Source organism: Oncorhynchus tshawytscha, linkage group LG07 (assembly GCF_018296145.1).
Source record: "Oncorhynchus tshawytscha isolate Ot180627B linkage group LG07, Otsh_v2.0, whole genome shotgun sequence".
In the NCBI taxonomy this organism is placed as follows: domain Eukaryota; kingdom Metazoa; phylum Chordata; class Actinopteri; order Salmoniformes; family Salmonidae; genus Oncorhynchus; species Oncorhynchus tshawytscha.
Genome location: NC_056435.1, coordinates 56,048,707 through 56,058,937, shown reverse-complemented (window position 1 = coordinate 56,058,937; position 10,231 = coordinate 56,048,707).

Sequence of the window (10,231 nt, the reverse complement as noted above, 5' to 3'; positions counted from 1 at the left end):
TTTACCCCCAAAATATGTCACGTTAATTAGCTGCTAATTTGGCTATCATAAAGAACTACAAATGCCATGATGATCTGGGCGAGACTGCCGAATCGAGACAAAGGTAAAATTTTCTGGATTAACGATCTAATATTAGCTAAATGTAGTAATGAATAAATTGGCTACATTTCTTTAAATATACAATTCTGTGAACTGTCTTGTGAAAATGTTAATTTGACACAATACCTGTTAGCAAAGGTGTCAGCTAGAAATTACATGCAGGAGCTTGCAGAGATTTATAGTTTTGCATGATGTCTATTTTGATGCTAATTGGCATTTTCGAATCTGAGAATAAATAGAGCCGAATATATTGATAAAAGTCACCTTGTCCGAGAGAGATTTACATGATTATCAAAACGTCATGCCAGGGTAACCTACACGAAACACAGCCCTTATTTTAAGAGTTTCTAAAATCCCCGATGGGAAAAACTAATGGTAGAAAAACGTTATGGGTATTATGACACCTCCACTGTGGGGAGGGAGGGCCGGAGTCATTGGTGTTGAGAGAGCCGGAGTCATTGGTGTTGAGAGAGCGATGCAGCAGGCAGTCATGACAAGTGATGTGAGAACAACAAACTAATTAACTAGCACTAGCCAGCTACACTACCATTCGAAAGTTTGGGGTCAATTAGAAATTTCCTTGTTTTTGAAAGTAAAGCACATTTTTTGTCCATTAAAATAACATAAAATTGATCAGAAATACAGTGTAGACATTGTTAATGTTGTAAATGACTATTGTAGCTGGAAACGGCAGATTTTTTATGGAATATCTACATAGGCTACCGAGGCCCATTATCAGCAACCATCACTCCTGTGTTCTAATGGCACGTTGTGTTAGCTAATCCAAGTTCATCATTTTAAAAGGCTAATTGATCATTAGAAAACCATTTTGCAATTATGTTAGCACAGCTGAAAACTGTTGTTCTGATTAAAGAAGTAATAAAACTGGCCTTTAAACTAGTTGAGTATCTGGAGTATCTCAGCATTTGTGGGTTCGATTACAGGCTCAAAATGGCCAGAAACAAATAACTTTCTTCTGAAACTCCTCAGGTTATTCTTGTTCTGAGAAATGAAGGCTATTCCATGCGAGAAATTGGCAAGAAACTGAAGATCCCGTACAATGCTGTATACTACTCCTTTCATAGAACAGTGCAAACTGGTTCTAACCAGAATAGAAAGAGGAGTGGGAGGCCCCGGTGCACAACTGATCAAGAGGACAAGTACATTAGAGGGTCTAGTTTGAGGAACAGACGCCTCACAAGTCCTCAATTGGCAGCTTCATTTTATAGTACCCACAAAACACCAGTCTCAACTTCAACAGTGAAGAGGCGACTCCGGGATGCTGGCCTTCTAGGCAATGCATTTTCTATATTTGCAGGTTAGGGTGCGGACCTCAGATTTTCACTTTATCATAGTGAAAAAGTCAGGCGTTTGTGGATGGGTTATTAGCAATTGCGGAAAGGTGCCGGTGAACCAACAACTGACCTGTGCATCACTACTGTATGCCTAGCAAGCTAGCTAGCTAACATTGTCCAGAAAATTGAAGTAGGAGAGAGCAGTGAGCATAGGTGAGGACTATCAAATTCAAGTAGTCTAGTAGTGATTGATTGATTAATAGTAAAATATAATTCCCTTTCGATTTTTATACTCCCGTTGAAAATAGGATTAATTTAGAGGAATGTGACTTGTAATAACACTATTGCACAATGTTTAGCAATAATATTTTCTGAAAAAAAACATGCTTCTTAACCATTCACTATCAATCACTTATATAGTTCAGATCAAATCATTTGGTGTGATGAACCAATAACAAAGGGAAAAATGCAGAGAACAAAGTAATACAATTTGACCCGTTGTATTTAGATTGTCATTATAGAGACACTTATTGGATAAATGTGGCAACTCCTCTCTTGCTGCAAAAAGTTTTCAGGGGGGAAATGTTCAGGTTTGTGGGCGGGTTTTGAGTAGTCATTGGGCTATAAATATTTAGTAGACCTGGCTTCCCTGAGTGGAGCGAAGTCTTGTATGTTTTTCTGGAAGAAGAAAGTTGCTGACATATACAGTTGTTTCTGTATGGACAGCGTATGCAGAGGGTTTCTAAGTACAAATATTGGGGTATATGGTCAATGAGCAATATACATGGAAAGATCATGTCATAAATGTTGGAACAAAATGTAAGAAGGTGGTAAATCTTATGCGCTCGGTCTCTGGTTATGAAGGGGGTGCTGACAGACAATCGTTGATGGATATTTATAGCTCTGATCAGAACGACAATTGATTACGTGTGTATAGTTTATGGAACAGCGGCCAAGACTTGGCTTCAAAAGATGGACAGACTCCAGTATATGGCTTTAAGTATATGTATTGGTGCATTTAAATCAACATCTGTATGTAGCATTCCAGAGGGACATCAGAGACTGTAACGTTCTCTGCTTCACGGAAACATGGCTCACTGGAGAGACGCTATCCGAGGCGGTGCAGCCAACGGGTTTCTCCACGCATCGCGCCGACAGAAACAAACATCTTTCTGGTAAGAAGAGGGGCGGGGGCGTATGCCTTATGACTAACGTGACATGGTGTGATGAAAGAAACATACAGGAACTCAAATCCTTCTGTTCACCTGATTTAGAATTCCTCACAATCAAATGTAGACCGCATTATCTACCAAGAGAATTCTCTTCGATCATAATCACAGCTGTAAATATCCCCCCCCAAGCAGACACATCGATGGCTCTGAACGAACTTTATTTAACTCTCTGCAAACTGGAAACGATTTATCCGGAGGCTGCATTCATTGTAGCTGGGGATTTTAACAAGGCTAATCTGAAACAAGACTCCCTAAATTTTATCAGCATATCGATTGCGCAACCAGGAGTGGAAAGACCTTGGATCATTGTTACTCTAACTTCCGCGACGCATATAAGGCCCTGCCCCGCCCCCCTTTCGGAAAAGCTGACCACGACTCCATTTTGTTGATCCCTGCCTACAGACAGAAACTAAAACAAGAGGCTCCCACGCTGAGGTCTGTCCAACGCTGGTCCGACCAAGCTGACTCCACACTTCAAGACTGCTTCCATCACGTGGACTGGGAGATGTTTTGTATTGCGTCAGATAACAATATTGACGAATATGCTGATTCGGTGTGCGAGTTCATTAGAACGTGCGTTGAAGATGTCGTTCCCATAGCAACGATTAAAACATTCCCTAACCAGAAACCGTGGATTGATGGCAGCATTCGTGTGAAACTGAAAGCGCGAACCACTGCTTTTAATCAGGGCAAGGTGTCTGGTAACATGACTGAATACAAACAGTGCAGCTATTCCCTCCGCAAGGCTATCAAACAAGCTAAGCGTCAGTACAGAGACAAAGTAGAATCTCAATTCAACGGCTCAGACACAAGAGGCATGTGGCAGGGTCTACAGTCAATCACGGACTACAGGAAGAAAGCCAGCCCAGTCACGGACCAGGATGTCTTGCTCCCAGGCAGACTAAATAACTTTTTTGCCCGCTTTGAGGACAATACAGTGCAACTGACACGGCCTGCAATGAAAACATGCGGTCTCTCCTTCACTGCAGCCGAGGTGAGTAAGACATTTAAACGTGTTAACCCTCGCAAGGCTGCAGGCCCAGACCAGGGGGTGTGTTTAACACCCCCTATACCAGTATCCAGAGGGCCAATTGTTCACCCCCTACCGCCCCGTATCCATCATCGATGGAACAGTAGTGGACCCACTCCAATTTGAGGGTAGCATGCAGCACACTTTTCTGGAAGTTCCTCGGCATACACATCACAGACAAACTGAATTGGTCCACTCACACAGACAGCATCGTGAAGAAGGCGCAGCAGCGCCTCTTCAACCTCAGGAGGCTGAAACAGCAGAGGGAACACCCCCTATCCACATCGATGGAACAGTAGTGTCAAGTTTTAAGTTCCAAAATCACAGACAAACTCACAAACTTCTACAGATGCACAAAAGCACTCGATGAGCATCCTGGCGGGCTGTATCACCGCCTGGTATGCCAACTGCTCCGCCCACAACCGTAAGGCTCCCAGAGGGTAGTGAGGTCTGCACAACGCATCACCGGGGCAAACTACCTGCCCTCCAGGACACCTACACCACCCGATGTTACAGGAAGGCCATAAAGATCATCAAGGACATCAACCACCCGAGCCACTGCCTGTTCACCCCGCTATCATCCAGAAGGCGAGGTCAGTACAGGTGCATCAAAGCTGGGACCGAGAGACTGAAAAACAGCTTCTATCTCAAGGCCATCAGACTGTTAAACAGCCACCACTAACATTGAGTGGCTGCTGCCAACACACTGACAATGACACTGACTCAACTCCAGCCACTTTAATAATGGGAATTGATGGGAAATGATGTAAATATATAAACAATGCTACCTTATATAATGTTATTTACCCTACATTATTCATATCATATGCATACCTATATACTGTACTCTATATCATCGACTGCATCCTTATGTAATACATGTATCACTAGCCACTTTAACTATGCCACTTTGTTTACATACTCATCTCATATGTATATACTGTACTCGATATCAGCTACTGTATCTTGCCTATGCTGCTCTGTACCATCACTCATTCATATATCCTTATGTACATATTCTTTATCCCCTTACACTGTGTATAAGACAGTAGTTTTGGAATTGTTAGTTAGATTACTTGTTGGTTATTACTGCATTGTCGGAACTAGAAGCACAAGCATTTCGCTACACTCGCATTAACATCTGCTAACCATGTGTATGTGACAAATAAAATTTGATTGATTTGATACAAGTGGAGGCAGGTGAGATGCCTTTGTATATATGGTGTAAAAAGTTGTCATTAGCTTCTTGGGTTGAAAGGCTGTGAGGTTGAGCATCCCACTGCTACTGTTCTAGATGACTGTTGGGAATATACTAGTAGACAAGGCAGTGCTTTTGGTTGGACAGTTGGAAAGCTTGCTGATGAGTGGTTTGAGGGAGTTGGAGGTTGGCCTTTCTGTGGTGAAGGGGATGTTCCTCCATGGTTACTCCTGAATCCTGTCGATTTTTTTGAATTGTTATTTTATTGAACCTTTATTTAACTAGGCAAGCCAGGTATGAAGAAATTCTTATTTACAATGACGGCCTACCAAAAGGCAAAAGGACTTTTGATAGGACAAAACACACATCACGACAAGAAAGACAACACTACATAAAGAGACCTAAGACAACAACATAGCAAGGCAGCAACACATGACAACACAGCATGGTAGTAACACAACATGACAACAACATGGTAGCATCACAAAACATGGTACAAACATTATTGGACACAGACAACAGCTCAAAAAGGGCAAGAAGGTAGAGACAACAATACATCACGCAGCCACAACTGTCAGTATGAGTGTCCATGATTGAGTCTTTGAATGAAGAGATTGAGATAAAACTGTCCAGTTTGAGTGTTTGCTGCAGCTCGTTCCAGTCTCTAGCTGCAGCGAACTGAAAAGAGGAGCGACCCAGGGATGTGTGTGCTTAGGGGGTAGGATGGTCATCTGAATCAGGGTTAGTTTGGCAGCTGGGGTGAAAGAGGAGCGATTACAATAGAGGAAACCAAGGCTAGATTTAACTTTAGCCTGCAGCTTTGTTATGTGCTGAGAGATGGGCAGTGTACCGTCTAGCCATACTCCCAAGTACTTGTATGAGGTTACTACCTCAAGCTCTAAACCCTCAGAGGTAGTAATCACACATGTGGGGAGAGGGGCATTCTTCTTACCAAACCACATGACCTTTGTTTTGGAGGTGTTCAGAACAAGTTTATGGGTAGAGAAAGTTTGTTGGACACTAAGAAAGCTTTGTTGTAGAACATTGAACACAAAATCAGAGGGGCCTGCTGAGTATAAGACTATCATCTGAATATAAATGGATGAGAGAGCTTCCTACTGCCTGAGCTATGTTGTTGATGTAAATTGTGAAGAGCGTGGGGCCTAAGAATGAGCCTTGGGGTACTCCCTTGGTGATAGGCAGTGGCTGAGACAGCAGATGTTCTGACTTTATACACTGCACTCTTTGGGAGAGGTAGTTAGCAAACCAGGCCAAAGACTCCTCAGAGACACCGATTCTCCTTCGCCAGCCCACAAGAATGGAATGGTCTACCGTATCAAAAGCTTTGGCCAAGACAATAAAAATAGCAGCACAACATTGCTTAGAATCAAGGGCAATGGTGACATTATTGAGGACCTTTAAGGTTGCAGTAACACATCTATAACCTGAGCGGAATCCAGATTGCATACCAGAGAGAATACTATGGACATCAAGAAAGCCAGTCAGTTGATTATTATTGAGTTTTTCCAACACTTTTGATAAACAGGGCAAAATAGAAATAGGCCTGTAACAGTTAGGATCATCTTGAAGTCCCCTTTAAATAAAGGATGAACCGTGGCTGCCTTCCAGAAAGGAGAGACAGGTTAAAAAGGTCAGAGACGGCCTTGGCGATGATGGGGGCAGCAACCTTAAAAAATAAAGGGTCTAAACCATCTGACCCAGATGTTTTTGTTGGGTCAAGTTTCAGAAGCTCCTTTTGCACCTCGGACTCAGTGACTGCCTGCAGGGAGACACTGTGGCATGGCAGGGGAAAAGAGGGAAAAGCATCAGGGATAGTCACATTAGAAGGGGTGGGAGATGAGGAAATGTTGGACGGGCAAGGAGGTATGGCTGATTCAAATAGGAATCCTGACCTAATGATGTGATTAAAGAGCTTAGCCATGTGCTTCTTATCAGTAATAACCACATTAAGGGATATGGGCAGCTGTGAGGAGGAGGGTTTATTCTCCAGGTCTTTAACCATTTTCCAGAACTTCTTGAGGTTAGACACACAGAGAGAGAACTGCTCCTTAAAGTAACTAACTTTGGCCTTCCGGATAGCCCGAGTGCACTTATTTCTTATTTGCCTGAACGGGACCCTGAGTATGCGTGTGCCGAGCCTTTCACCAGGAGCAATTCTTGAGGTGGAGTAACTCTGCTAGATCAGTCGAACCAGGGGCTGAACCTGTTTTTAATTCTCGTTTTCTTTATGGGGGTGTGTTTGTTAACAATACCACTGAAAATATCAAAAAGAAGGTCCAAGCGTTTGTGACAGAGGGAATCAAGCCGATTCTATACCAATTTAGAGGCCAGTTCATGAAGGAAGGCTTGATCATTCAAGTTTTTTAGCAAGCGTCCATGACAAATCAGCACAGGTTGTTTCAATGAGCAGCCATTACGAACACAGGCTGTTAAACAGTGATCAGTAAGGTCATTACAGAAAACACCAGACTAATACCTATCAGGATTATCTGTGAGGATAACATCGAGGAGAGTAGCCACAGGAGCAGGCGTTTACATTCCTGAATATGATGTGCAGATATGTAGAAGACTAACAGATGAACTGTCAATACACTCAGTTGAACTGTTGGTGATAATAGTTGCCCTCCAGTGGGTGGAGGACGTACAACCTGTTAGAATTATAGTAGACTCAGATTCTCTGTCTGTATTGAATAGTTTATCATCTGGTAAATCTAATAGGAGTGACATACTATTAGAGGTATTCATGTTATAATGGAGAATTGAGAAAATGGGTATAGTAGTGAGATTCTGCTGGGTCCCAGCACATTTGTGTGTGGAAGGGAATGAAAATGTACACCAGGTAGCCAGAAAGGCTTTGAAACAAGATATAATTTATATTAATGTTCCACTGGGTAGAAGTGAGGCCAAATAATTTAAAATCAGAGCCATTTTGATAGATGTGTGGCAGAAGAGATGGGACTCTGATCCCAAGGGCTGGCATTTATTTGCCCTCCAAAGAAAGGTCGGTGGTGGACCAACATTCAAAGATCAGATTAGAAAGGAAGAGGTGGTGTTTGCTTGATTGCGCTTAGAACATTGTACACTGAATTTGTCATTACATCTGGTTGGCAAGCATGTGAATGGTTTGTGTCTGGGGTGTATGGTCGATGAAACAATGGAGCATGTGTTGTTATATTGTTGTAAGTATGTTGAAGAGAGGGAAAGATTGAAGTATAGGGTCATTGCGGTTGGGGGGATTTGGAAGGGATTTTGGGAAGCGTTAATAGGGCTGGGCCTCCCAAGTGGTACAGCGGTCTAAGGAACTGCATTGCAGACCTGGGTTCGATTCCAGGCTGTATCACAACCGGTCCCATAGGTTGGCGCACAATTGGTCCAGCGTCGTCCGGGTTAGGTGAGGGCTTGGCCAGGGGGGCTTTACTTGGCTCATCGCGCTCTAGCGACTCCTTGTGGCGAGCCGGGAGCCTGCAGGCTGACCTCGGTCACCAGTTGAACGGTGTTTCCTCCAACACATTGGTGCAGCTTGCTTCCGGGTTAAGAAGCGTTGTTTGGACGTATGACTCGACCTTCACCTCTCGAGCCCGTTGGTGATTTGCAGCGATGAGACAAGATCTAAATTGGGGAGAAAAAAGTGTTCATTTTTTAAAACAATTATAGACATAAAAGTTAGTAGAGCTCTTTTTTTATTTTCTAAGAATTATATTCTTAGGTAGGAGGATTTAGAAATGTTGTAAACCGTGATTGACCATACACTCCAGCACAGTAGGTGGCGGCATGCACCTTTAATGTTGGTTGGCAGACTGCCATTATATCATAGAAGAAGAACCCTGAGTGGGAAAGAGTTTGATAGCCAATGGAGAAGAATTTAAGAAGTTTATACATGATTTAGATGTTTTACCGGACGTGGCGTGTGTACAAGAAACAAGATTTAAACGTCAATTGGATTGTACTACCTGGGTTTATCGCCGTGAGTGATAGAGCTGAGGGTTTAGGTGGTGGGTGTGCTACATTTATCAAAGAAGGTGTAGCACATCGATTAATGGTTTCAAAGAACACGAATGTGTGGCTGTGGAGATTTGTTGAAAAGGGGGAAATATCACTTGTTTAATTACTATAATCCCTGTAAGCCCATCTCTGTATCTGAGGCATAGTTGCCAAATCCAGGAAAGGTGCTAAGGAGACATGGTGTGGAAATTAATTCACTTAACAGCTTGTGGGGCAGCAATACCACAGATGCCAATGGTTTTGTGGTTGAAGATTTTATCAAGTGGAGGGGACTAGTTTATATAAATAATGGTCGGAGGACACGGGTAAATGTAACTATAGGTACATCATCATGTTTAGATCTTACATTGGTGTCCTGCATCGCTGGTATATGTGAGTGGGAAGTGACAACAGAATCCACAATCGGCAGTGATCATTTTCACGTCACGTGAAACGTAAATACGTATGACAAGCAAACTGGGAACTTTTTTATAACATTTTACACTTTGTGAACGGAAAGTTATAAATTGTCAATGGAAGGGTTGGTAGAACACTGCTGCAGCTGTGAATTTAGTCAAATTGGATGCTGCCTTGACTATTCCAATAAGAGGGGGGTAGACTAAAGATATTTTCTTGGTGGACTGAAACATGTAATAAAGCCATCAATGAGCATCATAATGCTTTTAAAACTTTGAAGAATAATTTGACATTTGACAGCATGATAGTCTTTCAGAGAGAGAGTGTTGTCTAGGACTCTCATTTTATTCATTTAACCAGGTAGGCTGCGACCTGGCCAAGATAAAGCAAAGCAGTTCGACACATACAACAACAGAGTTACACATGGGAATAAACAAACATACAATCAATAATACAGGAGAAAAATATATATACAGCATATGCAAATGAGCTAGGATAAGAGATAAGGATAAACCGTTGGGTGGAGCGTGCAGAGATTGACAGGGAGGCTTTAGTCAGCAAAAACAACTTTACTAAGACAGAAAATAAATATATCAAAGAAATAACTTAAGTTTTGCTCGGTCTTTCTTAACTGGTGTCCGTCTCTCTCCCTTGGTGTGCCATCGTGCTCCTTTTATTTAGCCTCCGGCTGGTTGGCACTGTAATTACCTCCGCTTAGCTGTCCATGTCGGGGTGCCCAGCTCCCGTATTCCCAGCAGAGGGAGCCAATGTCACCTCACGTACCTCCCCTCTATTACCATCCCCCGGGGTAGACCTCCTGGGATACCACAATAGGCTATGGTGGCAAATTAATTACAATATAGCAATTAAACACTGGAATGGTAGGATGTGCAGAAGATGAATGTGCAAGTTGAGATGCTGGGGTGCAAAGGAGCAAGATAAATAAATAAATACAGTA